The sequence below is a fragment of the Bombina bombina genome, chromosome 2, assembly GCF_027579735.1.
Source record: "Bombina bombina isolate aBomBom1 chromosome 2, aBomBom1.pri, whole genome shotgun sequence".
NCBI lineage: Eukaryota > Metazoa > Chordata > Amphibia > Anura > Bombinatoridae > Bombina > Bombina bombina.
The window spans coordinates 1333133630-1333151039 of NC_069500.1; the positions used below are offsets into that span (position 1 = coordinate 1333133630).

The 17410-nt window shown below is 41.8% G+C and overlaps 1 protein-coding gene across 1 annotated transcript in view; it reads right to left on the minus strand.

Moving 5' to 3' along the window:
* The window catches only part of RNF4 (ring finger protein 4), a gene marked incomplete in the record, with an annotated part of 288611 nt that overhangs the window by 155170 nt on the left and 116031 nt on the right, over window positions 1-17410 (minus strand).

Below are 17410 nucleotides of genomic sequence, written 5' to 3' on the forward strand. Positions count from 1 at the left end.
TTTATGCTTACCTGATAAATTTATTTCTCTTGTAGTGTATCCAGTCCACGGATCATCCATTACTTGTGGGATATTCTCCTTCCCAACAGCAAGTTGCAAGAGGATCACCCACAGCAGAGCTGCTATATAGCTCCTCCCCTCACTGCCATATCCAGTCATTCGACCGAAACAAGCCGAGAAAGGAGAAACCATAGGGTGCAGTGGTGACTGTAGTTTAATTAAAATTTAGACCTGCCTGAAAAGGACAGGTCGGGCCGTGGACTGGAAACACTACAAGAGAAATAAATTTATCAGGTAAGCATAAATTATGTTTTTTCTTGTTAAGTGTATCCAGTCCACGGATCATCCATTACTTGTGGGATACCAATACCAAAGCTAAAGTACACGGATGATGGGAGGGACAAGGCAGGAACTTAAACGTAAGGAACCACTGCCTGTAGAACCTTTCTCCCAAAAACAGCCTCCGAAGAAGCAAAAGTATCAAATTTGTAAAATTTGGAAAAAGTATGAAGCGAAGACCAAGTTGCAGCCTTGCAAATCTGTTCAACAGAGGCCTCATTTTTAAAGGCCCAGGTGGAAGCCACAGCTCTAGTAGAATGAGCCGTAATCCTTTCAGGAGGCTGCTGTCCAGCAGTCTCATAGGCTAAACGGATTATACTCCGAAGCCAAAAAGAAAGAGAGGTCGCCGAGGCCTTCTGACCTCTCCTCTGTCCAGAGTAAACAACAAACAGGTTAGATGTTTGGCGAAAATCTTTAGTAGCCTGTAAGTAAAACTTCAAGGCACGGACTACGTCTAGATTATGCAAAAGACGTTCCTTCTTTGAAGAAGGATTAGGACATAATGATGGAACAATAATCTCTTGATTGATATTCTTGTTAGAAACCACCTTAGGTAAAAACCCAGGTTTTGTACGCAGAACAACTTTATCTGAATGAAGATCAGATAAGGAGAATCACAATGTAAGGCAGATAACTCCGAGACTCTTCGAGCCGAGGAAATAGCCATCAGAAAAAGAACTTTCCATGAAAGAAGTTTGATATCAATAGAATGAAGGACTTTAAGAACCAAGTTTAAGCTCCATGGAGGAGCAACAGGTTTAAACACAGGCTTAATTCTAACTAAAGCCTGACAAAATGCCTGAACGTCTGGAACTTCTGCAAGACGCTTGTGTAAAAGAATAGACAGAGCAGAAATCTGTGCCTTTAAAGAACTAGCTGATAATCCTTTGTCCAAACCCTCTTGGAGGAAGGACAATATCCTAGGAATCCTAACCCTACTCCATGAGTAATTCTTGGATTCACACCAATGAAGATATTTACGCCATATCTTGTGGTAAATTTTCCTGGTGACAGGCTTTCGTGCCTGTATAAAGGTATCAATTACTGACTCGGAGAAGCCACGCTTTGATAGGATCAAGCGTTCAATCTCCATGCAGTCAGTCTCAGAGAAAGTAGATTCGGATGATTGAAAGGACCTTGTATTAGAAGGTCTTGTCTCAGAGGCAGAGTCCATGGTGGAAAGGATGACATGTCCACTAGGTCTGCATACCAGGTCCTGCGTGGCCACTCAGGCACTATCAATATCACCGATGCTCTTTCCTGTTTGATTTTGGCAATCAGACGAGGGAGCAGAGGAAACGGTGGAAACACATAAGCCAGGTTGAAGAACCAAGGCGCTGCTAGAGCATCTATCAGTGCCGCTTCTGGGTCCCTGGACCTGGATCCGTAACAAGGAAGCTTGGCGTTCTGGCGAGACGCCATGAGATCCAATTCTGGTTTGCCCCAACGGAGAACCAATTGAGCAAACACCTCCGGATGGAGTTCCCATTCCCCCGGATGAAAAGTCTGACGACTTAGAAAATCCGCCTCCCAGTTCTCTACACCTGGGATATGGATCGCTGACAGGTGGCAAGAGTGAGTCTCTGCCCAGCGAATTATCTTGGAGACTTCTGACATCGCTAGGGAACTCCTGGTTCCCCCTTGATGGTTGATGTAAGCCACAGTCGTGATGTTGTCCGACTGAAATCTGATGAACCTCAGTGTTGCTAGCTGAGGCCAAGCCAGAAGAGCATTGAATATTGCTCTTAACTCCAGAATATTTATTGGGAGGAGTTTCTCCTCCTGAGTCCATGAACCCTGAGCCTTCAGGGAGTTCCAGACTGCACCCCAACCTAGAAGGCTGGCATCTGTTGTTACAATTGTCCAATCTGGTCTGCGAAAGGTCATACCCTTGGACAGATGGGCCCGAGATAACCACCAGAGAAGAGAATCTCTGGTTTCCTGATCCAGATTTAGTAGAGGGGACAAATCTGTGTAATCCCCATTCCACTGACTGAGCATGCATAATTGCAGCGGTCTGAGATGCAGGCACGCGAATGGCACTATGTCCATCGCCGCTACCATTAAGCCGATTACTTCCATGCACTGAGCCACCGTGGGGCGCGGAATGGAGTGAAGAACACGGCAAGCATTTAGAAGTTTTGATAACCTGGACTCCGTCAGGTAAATTTTTATTTCTACAGAATCTATTAGAGTCCCTAGGAAGGAAACCCTTGTGAGAGGAGATAGAGAACTCTTTTCTTCGTTCACTTTCCACCCATGCGACCTCAGGAATGCCAGAACTATCTCTGTATGAGATTTGGCAATTTGAAAGCTTAACGCCTGTATCAGGATGTCGTCCAGGTAAGGAGCCACCGCTTTGCCTCGCGGTCTTAGGACCGCCAGAAGTGAGCCCAGAACCTTTGTAAAAATTCTTGGGGCTGTAGCCAACCCGAATGGAAGAGCTACAAATTGGTAATGCCCGTCTAGAAAGGCAAACCTCAGGAACTGATGATGATTCTTGTGAATCGGAATGTGAAGGTAGGCATCCTTTAAGTCCACTGTGGTCATGTACTGACCCTCTTGGATCATGGGTAAAATGGTTCGAATAGTTTCCATCTTGAATGACGGAACTCTGAGGAATTTGTTTAGGATCTTTAAATCCAAAATTGGTCTGAAGGTTCCCTCTTTTTTGGGAACCACAAACAGATTTGAATAAAACCCCTGTCCTTGTTCCGTCCGCGGAACTGGATGGATCACTCCCATTACAAGGAGATCTTGTACGCAGCTTAGGAATGCCTCTTTCTTTATCTGGTTTGCAGATAATCTTGAAAGGTGAAATCTCCCTTGTGGAGGAGAAGCTTTGAAGTCCAGAAGATATCCCTGAGATATGATCTCCAATGCCCTACTAGATCCGTTGTCGGATAGGGGGCCACTCCTTCATGCAGTCTTAGAGGCAGCAGCAGGCTTTCTGGCCTGCTTGCCCTTGTTCCAGGACTGGTTAGGTTTCCAGGCCTGCTTGGATTGAGCAAAAGTTCCCTCTTGTTTTCAAGCAGAGGAAGTTGATGCTGCACCTGCCTTGAAATTTCAAAAGGCGCGAAAATTAGACTGTTTGGCCTTTGATTTGGCCCTGTCCTGAGGAAGGGTATGACCCTTACCTCCAGAAATGTCAGCAATAATTTCTTTCAAACCAGGCCCGAATAAGGTCTGCCCCTTGAAAGGAATGTTGAGTAATTTAGACTTTGAAGTCACATCAGCTGACCAGGATTTGAGCCATAGCGCCCTACGCGCCTGGATGGCGAATCCGGAATTCTTAGCCGTTAGTTTAGTCAAATGAACAATGGCATCAGAAACAAATGAGTTAGCTAGCTTAAGAGTTCTAAGCTTGTCAACAATTTCAGTCAATGGAGCTGTATGGATGTCCTCTTCCAGGGCCTCAAACCAGAATGCCGCCGCAGCAGTGACAGGCGCAATGCATGCAAGGGGCTGTAAAATAAAACCTTGTTGAATAAACATTTTCTTAAGGTAACCCTCTAATTTTTTATCCATTGGATCTGAAAAAGCACAACTGTCCTCAACCGGGATAGTGGTACGCTTTGCTAAAGTAGAAACTGCTCCCTCCACCTTAGGGACAGTCTGCCATAAGTCCTGTGTAAGTGGCATGTATTGGAAACATTTTTCTAAATATAGGAGGTGGGGAAAAGGGCAATTGTGTCACAGTCATTCAGAGCAGCTAATACCTCCCCAAGCAATACACAGAGGTTCTCAAGCTTAAAGTTAAAATTAGAAATCTCTGAATCAGGTCTCCCCGATTCAGAGACGTCACCCACAGACTGAAGCTCTCCGTCCTCAGGTTCTGCATATTGTGACGCAGTATCAGACATGGCTCTTACAGCATCTACGCGCTCTGTATCTCGTCTAACCTCAGAGCTATCGCGCTTGCCTCTCAATTCAGGCAATCTGGATAATACCTCTGACAGGGTATTATTCATGATTGCAGCCATGTCCTGCAAAGTAATTGCTATGGGCGTCCCTGATGTACTTGGCGCCATATTAGCGTGCGTCCCTTGAGTGGGAGGCGAAGGGTCCGACACGTGGGGAGAGTTAGTCGGCATAACTTCCCCCTCGACAGACCCCTCTGGTGACAATTCTTTTGTAGATAAAGACTGATCTTTACTGTTTAAGGTGAAATCAATACATTTAGTACACATTCTCCTATGGGGCTCCAGCATGGCTTTTAAACATAATGAACAAGTATCCTCTGTTTCAGACATGTTTCTACATACTAGCAATGAGACTAGCAAGCTTGGAAAACACTTTAAAGCAAGTTAACAAGCAATATAAAAAATGTTACTGTGCCTTTAAGAGAAACAAATTTTGACAAAATTTGAAATAACAGTGAAAAAAGGCAGTTACACTAAGAAAAATTTTACAGTGTATGTCACAAGTCAGCAGAGCATTGCACCCACTTGCAAATGGATGATTAACCCCTTAATAACAAAAACAGAATAATAAATGACAAAAACGTTTTTTTTTTGTTTTGTTTTTAAAACACAGTCACAACAACTGCCACAGGTTGTTACCCTCCTCAAACACGACTTTGAAGCCTTTTGAGCCATTCAGAGATGTCCTGTATCATGCAGAGGGAAGCTGAATGTCAGTCAGTATTTTTAGCTGCACAGGAAAGCACTAAAAAAGGCCCCTCCCACTCATATTACAACAGTGGAAAGCATCAGGAAACTGTTTCTAGGCAAAAATCAAGCCAGCCATGTGGAAAAAAACTAGGCCCCAATAAGTTTTGTCACCAAACATATATAAAAACGATTAACATGCCAGCAAACATTTTATATTACACTTTTATAAGAGTATGTATCTCTGTTAATAAGCCTGATACCAGTCGCTATCACTGCATTTAAGGCTTAACTTACATTAATCCGGTATCAGCCATTCACCCTCTGAAGTTACTTCACTCCTCAGAATATGTGAGAACGGAAGTGGATCTTAGTTACTTCTGCTAAGATCATAGAAATCACAGGCAGATTCTTCTTCTAATGCTGCCTGAGATGAAACAGTACACTCCGGTACCATTTAAAAATAACAAACTTTTGATTGAACTTAAAAAACTAACTATAATACACCACTCTCCTCTTACTATGTCCATCTTTGTTGAGAGTTGCAAGAGAATGACTGGATATGGCAGTGAGGGGAGGAGCTATATAGCAGCTCTGCTGTGGGTGATCCTCTTGCAACTTCCTGTTGGGAAGGAGAATATCCCACAAGTAATGGATGATCCGTGGATTGGATACACTTAACAAGAGAAAATAAAAAATGAAGGCCAACACATGTGAAATATGTACAAATTCTTACCTTCAACAATCTTCGGAAATGCAGGATAATTCAACAAGGGGGGGGGGGGAGAAAAAAAAAAGTATGTCAGATATACAGTTGGTTACTGCTGTAGAAAAATAGAACTGATTTTCTATGAATTGATCATTCATGAAAACTAGAAGACTCAAGCTGCCCCGTTTCATTGTAAGGTAGTTGCTTTATACATATCCTATGTAAAACTCCTTTTTCAATAAAAATGGAGTACATCAAATACATTATACAGTAGAGATGTGCAGGGAAGAAAAAGCTTATTAGATAAATTCCTTTCCTTCCGGATAGGGAGAGTCCACGGTTTTATTCCTTACTGTTGGGAAATATAACACCTGGCCACCAGGAGGAGGCAGAGACACCCCAGACAAAGGCTTAAATATCCCTCCCACTTCCTCATTACCTCAGTCATTCTGCAGAGGGAACAAGGAAAAGTAGAAGAAACATTAGGGTATAAATGGTGCCAGAAGAATAAAATAAATAATAGGGGGAAGCCCCAAGACAAAAAAAAACCAAAAAACGGGTGGTTGCCGTGGACTCTCCCTATCCGGAAGGAAAGGAATTTATCTAGTATGCATAAATTATGTTTTTCTTCCTAAGATAGGGAGAGTCCACGGCTTCATTCCTTACTCTTGGGAAAAATATACCCAAGCTCCAGAGGACACTGGAGGGAACAAAAAGTAAGAAGCAGACCCTATTCTGAGGGCACCACAGCCTGCAAAACTTTTCTCCTGAAAGCTGCTTCAGCCGAAGCAAAAACATCAAACGTGTAAAATTTTGAAAAAAGGAAATTTATGCTTACCTGATAAAATTTATTTCTTTTACGATATGACGAGTCCACGGATTTCATCCTTACTTGTGGGATTTATCCTCCTAGTAACAGGAAGTGGCAAAGAGCACCACAGAAGAGCTGTATATATAGCTCCTCCCTTCCCTCCCAATCCAATCATTCGACCGAAGTTAGGAAGAGAAAGGAAAAGCCAAAGGTGCAGAGGTGACTAAAGTTTAATAAAAAGTAAAAATATACCTGTCTTAAAAATGACAGGGTGGGCCGTGGACTCGTCATATCGTAAAAGAAGTAAATTTATCAGGTAAGCATAAATTTCCTTTTCTTTTACAAAGATATGACGAGTCCACGGATTTCATCCTTACTTGTGGGATACCAATACCAAACCTATAGGACACGGATGAAAGGAAGGGACAAGACAGGAACCTAAACGGAAGGCACCACTGCTTGAAGAACCTTTCTCCCAAAAACAGCCTCAGACGAAGCAAAAGTATCAAATTTGTAAAATTTGTAAAAAGTATGAAGAGACTAGCAAGTCGCAGCCTTGCAAATCTGTTCTACATAAGCATCGTTGTTAAAGGCCCATGAGGAAGCCACAGCCCTAGTAGAATGAGCCGTAATTCTTTCAGGAGGCTGCTGTCCAGCAGTTTCATATGCCAGGCAATGAATAATGAAGATGATTGACGGAAATCCCTAGTCACCTGCAAGTAAAACTTCAAAGCATTATATTTATGTCCGAATGCTGGAATAATGTCATGCTTATGTTTCTGTTTGAGATATTGCCCTATCTACTATGTTTGTACTTTGTCTCTTTATTACCCCAATAAAAATATTTGTCAAAAAAAAAAAAAAAACTTCAAAGCACGGACCACGTCCAGGTTTTGTAACAGATGCTCCTTCTTAGAAGAAGGATTAGGACATAAAGAAGGAACAACAATTTCCTGATTAATATTCTTATTTGAAACAACCTTAGGAAGGAACCCAGGTTTGGTACATAAAACCACCTTATCAGAATGAAAGATAAGATAAGGCAAGTCACATTGTAGTGCTGAAAACTCAGAAACTCAACAAGCACAACAAAAACAAAACTTTCCAAGATAACAACTTAATATTTATGGAATGCATGGGTTCAAACGGAACCCCTTGAAGAACACTAAGAACTAAATTCAAACTCCAGGGTGGAGCAATTGGTCTAAACACAGGCTTAATTCTGGATAGAGCCTGACAAAAAGACTGAACGTCTGGAACATCTGCCAAACGTGTGTGTAGCAAAATTGACAAAGCAGAAATTTGTCCCTTTAAGGAACTCGCTGATAACCCTTTCTCCAATCCTTCTTGGAGAAAAGACAGAATCATGGGAATCCTAACCTTACTCCATATGAGTAGCCTTTGGATTCACACCAAAAAAGATATTTACTCCATATCTTATGATAGATCTTTCTAGTGACAGGCTTACGAGCCTGAATCAACGTATCAATGGCAGCATCAGAGAATCCCCGCTTAGATAAAATCAGGCGTTCAATCTCCAAGCAGTCAGCTGCAGAGAAATTACATTTGGATGTTGGAAAGGACCCTGAATGAGAAGGTCCTGTCTCACTACAGGCCACGTGGCCACGCAGGCGCAGTTAGAATTACCAAAGCTCTCTCCTGTTTGATCCGAGCAATCACCCGGGGAAGGAGAGGAAACGGTGGAAACACATAAAGCTAGGTTGAACGACCAAGGCACTGCCAAGGCATCTACTAGTTCGGCCTGAGGATCCCTCGACCTGGATCCGTATCTTGGGAGCTTGGCATTCTGTCGAGACGCCATCAGATCCAATTCCGGTCTGCCCCATCGGAGAATCAGTGAGGCAAATACCTCTGGATGGAGTTCCCACTCCCCCGGATGAAAAGCCTGGCGACTTAAATTGTCCGCTTCCCAGTTGTCCACTCCTGGGATGTAGATTGCTGACAGATTACAAGAGTGGGTCTCCGCCCATTGAATTATTTTGGATACTTCTGTCATCGCTAAGGAACTCCTCCTCCCCCCCTAATGATTGATGTAAGCCACAGTCGTGATGTTGTCCGACTGGAATCTGATGAATTTGGACGAAGCCAATTGAGGCCACGCCTGAAGCGCATTGAATATTGCCCTCAGTTCCAGAATATTGATTGGAAGTAGAGATTCCACCTGAGTCCATACACCCTGAGCCTTCAGGGAATTCCAGACTGCACCCCAGCCCAGCAGACTGGCATCCGTTGTCACTATCACCCACGAGGGTCTGCGGAAACTCGTCCCTTGGGACAGATGATCCGGCGACAACCACCAAAGAAGAGAGAGTCTCTGGTCTCTTGATCCAGATTTATCGGAGGAGATAAATTTGCATAGTCCCCATTCCTCCGAGCATGCACAGTTGCAGTGGTCTGAGATGAAATCGAGCAAACGGAATGATGTCCATTGCCGCCACCATCGATCCGATTACCTCCATACACTACGCCACTGATGGCCGAGGATTGGACTGAAGGGCTCGGCATGTATTTAGAATTTTTGACTTTCTGACCTCTGTCAGAAATATTTTCATGTCTATAGAATCTATCAGAGTTCCCAAGAAGGGAACCCTTGTCCGAGGAATTAGTGAACTCTTTTCTAGGTTCACCTTACATCCGTGAGTTCTCAGAAAGGACAACACTGTGTCTGTATGAGATTTCGTCAGATGATAAGTTGACACCTGAATCAAAATATCGTCCAGATAAGGTGCCACTGCTATGCCCCGCGGCCTGAGAAAAGCCAGAAGGGACCCTAGAACCTTCGTGAAGATCCTGGGTGCTGTGGCCAACCCAAAAGGAAGAGCCACGAACTGAAAATGTTTGTCCAGGAAGGCAAACCTTAGAAACTCATGATGATTCTTGTGGATAGGAATATGAAGGTATGCATCCTTCAAGTCCACGGTAGTCATATATTGACCCTCTTGGATTATTGGTAAAATTGTTCGGATGGTCTCCATCTTGAAAGATGGAACTCTGAGAAACTTGTTTAGACTCTTGAGGTCTAAAATAGGTCTGAACGTTCCCTCTTTTTTGGGAACCACGAAAAGATTTGAGTAAAAACCCTGTCCCTGTTCTAATCTTGGAACGGGACAAATTACTCCCATAGTGGAGAGGTCTTTTACACAACGTAAGAACGCCTCTCTTTTTATCTGGTTTACAGACAATCGAGAAAGAAGAAATCTCCCTCTTGGGAGAAATTTTTTGAATTCCAGTTAATACCTGTGGGTCACGATTTCCAGTGCCCAGGGGTCCTGAACATTTCTTACCCACGCCTGGGCAAAGAAAGAAAGTCTGCCCCCTACTAGATCTGGTCCCGGATCGGGGGCCGTTCCTTCATGCTGTCTTTGTAGCAGCAGCGGGCTTCTTGGGTTGCTTACCCTTGTTCCAAGCCTGGTTGGGTCTCCAGACGGACTTGGCCTGAGCAAAATTCCCTTCCTGCTTTGTGGAGGAAGAGGAAGAAGAGGTACTCCTTTAAAATTCCGAAAGGAACGAAAATTATTCTGTTTACCCCTCATCTTAACAGACTTATCCTGAGGTAGAGCGTGACCTTTACCTCCAGTAATGTCAGAAATTATTTCCTTCAACTCAGGCCCGAATAGGGTCTTACCCTTGAAAGGAATAGCTAAGAGCTTTGATTTAGATGACACATCAGCAGACCACGATTTTAACCATAACGCTCTAAAAAGGCAAATCCTGAACTTTTCGCCGCAAATTTAGCAATTTGAAAGGCGGCATCTGTAATAAAAGAATTAGCTAGCTTGAGAGCCCTAATTCTATCTAAAATGTCCTCTAAAGGGGTCTCAACCTTCAGAGACTCTTCTAGAGCATTAAACCAAAAAGCCGCTGTAGTAGTAACTGGAACAATGCAGGCTGTTGGTTGTAAAAGGAAACCCTGATGAATAAATAATTTCTTTAGAAGACTCTCTAACTTCTTATCCATAGGGTCTTTGAAAAACATAATTTATGTAAGAACTTACCTGATAAATTCATTTCTTTCATATTAACAAGAGTCCATGAGCTAGTGACGTATGGGATATACATTCCTACCAGGAGGGGCAAAGTTTCCCAAACCTTAAAATGCCTATAAATACACCCCTCACCACACCCACAAATCAGTTTAACGAATAGCCAAGAAGTGGGGTGATAAGAAAAAAAGTGCGAAGCATATAAAATAAGGAATTGGAATAATTGTGCTTTATACAAAAAAATCATAACCACCACAAAAAAGGGTGGGCCTCATGGACTCTTGTTAATATGAAAGAAATGAATTTATCAGGCCTCTAAGAACTTTTCCATTTTACATAGTGGTTCTGGAATGACCAGATAATCACAATCATCCAAATTGGATAACACCTCCTTAAGCAGAGCGCGGAGATGTTCCAACTTAAATTTAAAAGTAATCACATCAGGTTCAGCTTGTTGAGAAATGTTTCCTGAATCTGAAATTTCTCCCTCAGACAAAACCTCCCTGGCCCCCTCAGACTGGTGTAGGGGCCCTTCAGAAACCATATCAGCAGCGTTCTCATGCTCTACAGAATTTTCTAAAACAGAGCAGTCGCGCTTTCGCTGATAAGTGGGCATATTGGCTAAAATGTTTTTGATAGAATTATCCATTACAGCCGTAAAATGTTGCATAGTAAGGAGTATTGGCGCACTAGATGTACTAGGGGCCTCCTGTATGGGCAAGACTGGTGTAGACGAAGGAGGGGATGATGCAGTACCATGCTTACTCCCCTCACTTGAGGAATCATCTTGGGCATCATTTTTACTAAAAAAAATTTTATGACATAAAATACATATAGTTAAATGAGAAGGAACCTTGGTTTCCCCACAGTCAGAACACAATCTATCTGGTAGTTCAGACATGTTAAACAGGCATAAACTTGATAACAAAGCACAAAAAACGTTTTAAAATAAAACCGTTACTGTCACTTTAAATTTTAAACTAAACACACTTTATTACTGCAATTGCGAAAAAGTATGAAGGAATTGTTCAAAATTCACCAAAATTTCACCACAGTGTCTTAAAGCCTTAAAAGTATTGCACACCAAATTTGGAAGCTTTAACCCTTAAAATAACGGAACCGGAGCCGTTTTTATATTTAACCCCTTTACAGTCCCTGGAATCTGCCTTGCTGAGACCCAACCAAGCCCAAAGGGGAATACGATACCAAATGATGCCTTCAGAAAGACTTTTCTATGTATCAGAGCTCCACACACATGCAGCTGCATGCCATGCTGTCCTCAAAAACAAGTGCGCCATTACCGGCGCGAAAATGAGGCTCTGACTATGATTAGGGAAAGCCCCTAAAGAATAAGATGTCTAAAACAGTGCCTGCCGATATAATCATATCAAAATACCCAGAATAAATGATTCCTCAAGGCTAAATATGTGTTAATGAATCGATTTAGCCCAGAAAAAGTCTACAGTCTTAATAAGCCCTTGTGAAGCCCTTATTTACTATCTTAATAAACATGGCTTACCGGATCCCATAGGGAAAATGACAGCTTCCAGCATTACATCGTCTTGTTAGAATGTGTCATACCTCAAGCAGTAAGAGACTGCATACTGTTCCCCCAACTGAAGTTAATTGCTCTCAACAGTCCTGTGTGGAACAGCCATGGATTTTAGTTACGGTGCTAAAATCATTTTCCTCATACAAACAGAAATCTTCATCTCTTTTCTGTTTCTGAGTAAATAGTACATACCAGCACTATTTTAAAATAACAAACTCTTGATTGAATAATAAAAACTACAGTTAAACACTAAAAAACTCTAAGCCATCTCCGTGGAGATGTTGCCTGTACAACGGCAAAGAGAATGACTGGGGTAGGCGGAGCCTAGGAGGGATCATGTGACCAGCTTTGCTGGGCTCTTTGCCATTTCCTGTTGGGGAGGAGAATATCCCACAAGTAAGGATGACGCCGTGGACCGGACACACCTATGTTGGAGAAATAAAGTTTAACAAAAAACATAAGCAGAAGATTCAAACTGAAACCGCTGCCTGAAGAACTTTTCTACCAAAAACTGCTTCAGAAGAAGAAAACACATCAAAATGGTAGAATTTAGTAAAAGTATGCAAAGAGGACCAAGTTGCTGCTTTGCAGATCTGGTCAACCGAAGCTTCATTCCTAAACGCCCAGGAAGTAGATACTGACCTAGTAGAATGAGCTGTAATTCTCTGAGGCGGAATTTTACCCGACTCAACATAGGCAAGATGAATTAAAGATTTCAACCAAGATGCCAAAGAAATTGCAGAAGCTTTCTGGCCTTTCCTAGAACCGGAAAAGATAACAAATAGACTAGAAGTCTTACGGAAAGATTTCGAAGCTTCAACATAATATTTCAAAGCTCTAACAACATCCAAAGAATGCAATGATTTCTCCTTAGAATTCTTAGGATTAGGACATAATGAAGGAACCACAATTTCTCTACTAATGTTGTTGGAATTCACAACTTTAGGTAAAAATTCAAAAGAAGTTCGCAACACCGCCTTATCCTGATGAAAAATCAGAAAAGGAGACTCACACGAAAGAGCAGATAATTCAGAAACTCTTCTAGCAGAAGAGATGGCCAAAAGGAACAAAACTTTCCAAGAAAGTAATTTAATGTCCAATGAATGCATAGGTTCAAACGGAGGAGCTTGAAGAGCTCCCAGAACCAAATTCAAACTCCAAGGAGGAGAAATTGACTTAATGACAGGTTTTATACGAACCAAAGCTTGTACAAAACAATGAATATCAGGAAGAATAGCAATCTTTCTGTGAAAAAGAACAGAAAGAGCGGAGATTTGTCCTTTCAAAGAACTTGCGGACAAACCCTTATCTAAACCATCCTGAAGAAACTGTAAAATTCTCGGTATTCTAAAAGAATGCCAAGAAAAATGATGAGAAAGACACCAAGAAATATAAGTCTTCCAGACTCTATAATATATCTCACGAGATACAGATTTACGAGCCTGTAACATAGTATTAATCACGGAGTCAGAGAAACCTCTATGACCAAGAATCAAGCGTTCAATCTCCATACCTTTAAATTTAAGGATTTCAGATCCGGATGGAAAAAAGGACCTTGTGACAGAAGGTCTGGTCTTAACGGAAGAGTCCATGGTTGGCAAGATGCCATCCGGACAAGATCCGCATACCAAAACCTGTGAGGCCATGCCGGAGCTATTAGCAGAACAAACGAGCATTCCCTCAGAATCTTGGAGATTACTCTTGGAAGAAGAACTAGAGGCGGAAAGATATAGGCAGGATGATACTTCCAAGGAAGTGATAATGCATCCACTGCCTCCGCCTGAGGATCCCGGGATCTGGACAGATACCTGGGAAGTTTCTTGTTTAGATGAGAGGCCATCAGATCTATCTCTGGGAGCCCCCACATTTGAACAATCTGAAGAAATACCTCTGGGTGAAGAGACCATTCGCCCGGATGCAAAGTTTGGCGACTGAGATAATCCGCTTCCCAATTGTCTACACCTGGGATATGAACCGCAGAGATTAGACAGGAGCTGGATTCTGCCCAAACCAAAATTCGAGATACTTCTTTCATAGCCAGAGGACTGTGAGTCCCTCCTTGATGATTGATGTATGCCACAGTTGTGACATTGTCTGTCTGAAAACAAATGAACGATTCTCTCTTCAGAAGAGGCCAAAACTGAAGAGCTCTGAAAACTGCACGGAGTTCCAAGATATTGATCGGTAATCTCACCTCCTGAGATTCCCAAACTCCTTGTGCCGTCAGAGATCCCCACACAGCTCCCCAACCTATGAGACTTGCATCTGTTGAAATTACAGTCCAGGTCGGAAGAACAAAAGAAGCCCCCTGAATTAAACGAAGGTGATCTGTCCACCACGTTAGAGAGTGCCGAACAATCGGTTTTAAAGATATTAATTGATATATCTTCGTGTAATCCCTGCACCATTGGTTCAGCATACAGAGCTGAAGAGGTCGCATGTGAAAACGAGCAAAGGGGATCGCGTCCGATGCAGCAGTCATAAGACCTAGAATTTCCATGCATAAGGCTACCGAAGGGAATGATTGAGACTGAAGGTTTCGACAGGCTGTAATCAATTTTAGACGTCTCTTGTCTGTTAAAGACAGAGTCATGGACACTGAATCTATCTGGAAACCCAGAAAGGTTACCCTTGTTTGAGGAATCAAAGAACTTTTTGGTAAATTGATCCTCCAACCATGATCTTGAAGAAACAACACAAGTCGATTCGTATGAGACTCTGCTAAATGTAAAGACTGAGCAAGTACCAAGATATCGTCCAAATAAGGAAATACCACAATACCCTGTTCTCTGATTACAGACAGAAGGGCACCGAGAATCTTTGTGAAAATTCTTGGAGCTGTAGCAAGGCCAAACGGTAGAGCCACAAATTGGTAATGCTTGTCTAGAAAAGAGAATCTCAGGAACTGATAATGATCTGGATGAATCGGAATATGCAGATATGCATCCTGTAAATCTATTGTGGACATATAATTCCCTTGCTGAACAAAAGGCAATATAGTCCTTACAGTTACCATCTTGAACGTTGGTATCCTTACATAACGATTCAATAATTTTAGATCCAGAACTGGTCTGAAGGAATTCTCCTTCTTTGGTACAATGAAGAGATTTGAATAAAACCCCATCCCCTGTTCCGGAACTGGAACTGGCATAATTACTCCAGCCAACTCTAGATCTGAAACACAATTCAGAAATGCTTGAGCTTTCACTGGATTTACTGGGACATGGGAAAGAAAAAATCTCTTTGCAGGAGGTCTCATCTTGAAACCAATTCTGTACCCTTCTGAAACAATGTTCTGAATCCAAAGATTGTGAACAGAATTGATCCAAATTTCTTTGAAAAAACGTAACCTGCCCCCTACCAGCTGAACTGGAATGAGGGCCGTACCTTCATGTGAACTTAGAAGCAGGCTTTGCCTTTCTAGCAGGCTTGGATTTATTCCAGACTGGAGATGGTTTCCAAACTGAAACTGCTCCTGAGGACGAAGGATCAGGCTTTTGTTCTTTGTTGAAACGAAAGGAACGAAAACGATTGTTAGCCCTGTTTTTACCTTTAGACTTTTTATCCTGTGGTAAAAAAGTTCCTTTCCCACCAGTAACAGTTGAAATAATAGAATCCAACTGAGAACCAAATAATTTGTTTCCCTGGAAAGAAATGGAAAGTAGAGTTGATTTAGAAGCCATATCAGCATTCCAGGTCTTAAGCCATAAAGCTCTTCTGGCTAAGATAGCCAGAGACATAAACCTAACATCAACTCTAATAATATCAAAAATGGCATCACAGATGAAATTATTAGCATGCTGGAGAAGAATAATAATATCATGAGAATCACGATTTGTTACTTGTTGCGCTAGAGTTTCCAACCAAAAAGTTGAAGCTGCAGCAACATCAGCCAATGATATAGCAGGTCTAAGAAGATTACCTGAACATAGATAAGCTTTTCTTAGAAAAGATTCAATTTTTCTATCTAAAGGATCCTTAAACGAGGTACCATCTGACGTAGGAATGGTAGTACGTTTAGCAAGGGTAGAAATAGCCCCATCAACTTTAGGGATTTTGTCCCAAAATTCTAACCTGTCAGGCGGAACAGGATATAATTGCTTAAAACGTTTAGAAGGAGTAAATGAATTACCCAATTTATCCCATTCCTTAGAAATTACTGCAGAAATAGCATTAGGAACAGGAAAGACTTCTGGAATAACCGCAGGAGCTTTAAAAACCTTATCCAAACGTATAGAATTAGTATCAAGAGGACTAGAATCCTCTATTTCTAAAGCAATTAGTACTTCTTTAAGTAAAGAGCGAATAAATTCCATCTTAAATAAATATGAAGATTTATCAGCATCAATCTCTGAGATAGAATCCTCTGAACCAGAAGAGTCCAAAGAATCAGAATGATGGTGTTCATTTAAAAATTCATCTGTAGAGAGAGAAGATTTAAAAGACTTTTTACGTTTACTAGAAGGAGAAATAACAGACAAAGCCTTCTTTATGGATTCAGAAACAAAATCTCTTATGTTATCAGGAACATTCTGCACCTTAGATGTTGAGGGAACTGCAACAGGCAATGGTACATCACTAAAGGAAATATTATCTGCTTTAACAAGTTTGTCATGACAATTATTACAAACAACAGCTGGAGGAATAGCTACCAAAAGTTTACAGCAGATACACTTAGCTTTGGTAGATCCAGCAGGCAGTGGTTTTCCTGTAGTATCTTCTGGCTCAGATGCAACGTGAGACATCTTGCAATATGTAAGAGAAAAAACAACATATAAAGCAAAATAGATCAAATTCCTTATAAGACAGTTTCAGGAATGGGAAAAAAATGCCAAACATCAAGCTTCTAGCAACCAGAAGCAAATGAAAAATGAGACTGAAATAATGTGGAGACAAAAGCGACGCCCATATTTTTTGGCGCCAAATAAGACGCCCACATTATTTGGCGCCTAAATGCTTTTGGCGCCAAAAATGACGCCACATCCGGAACGCCGACATCTTTGGCGCAAAATAACGTCAAAAATGACGCAACTTCCGGCGACACGTATGACGCCGGAAACGGAAAAGAATTTTTGCGCCAAAAAAGTCCGCGCCAAGAATGACGCAATAAAATGAAGCATTTTCAGCCCCCGCGAGCCTAACAGCCCACAGGGAAAAAAGTCAAATTTTTGAGGTAAGAAAAAATATGATAATTTAAAGCATAATCCCAAATATGAAACTGACTGTCTGGAAATAAGGAAAGTTGAACATTCTGAGTCAAGGCAAATAAATGTTTGAATACATATATTTAGAACTTTATAAATAAAGTGCCCAACCATAGCTTAGAGTGTCACAGAAAATAAGACTTACTTACCCCAGGACACTCATCTACATGTTTGTAGAAAG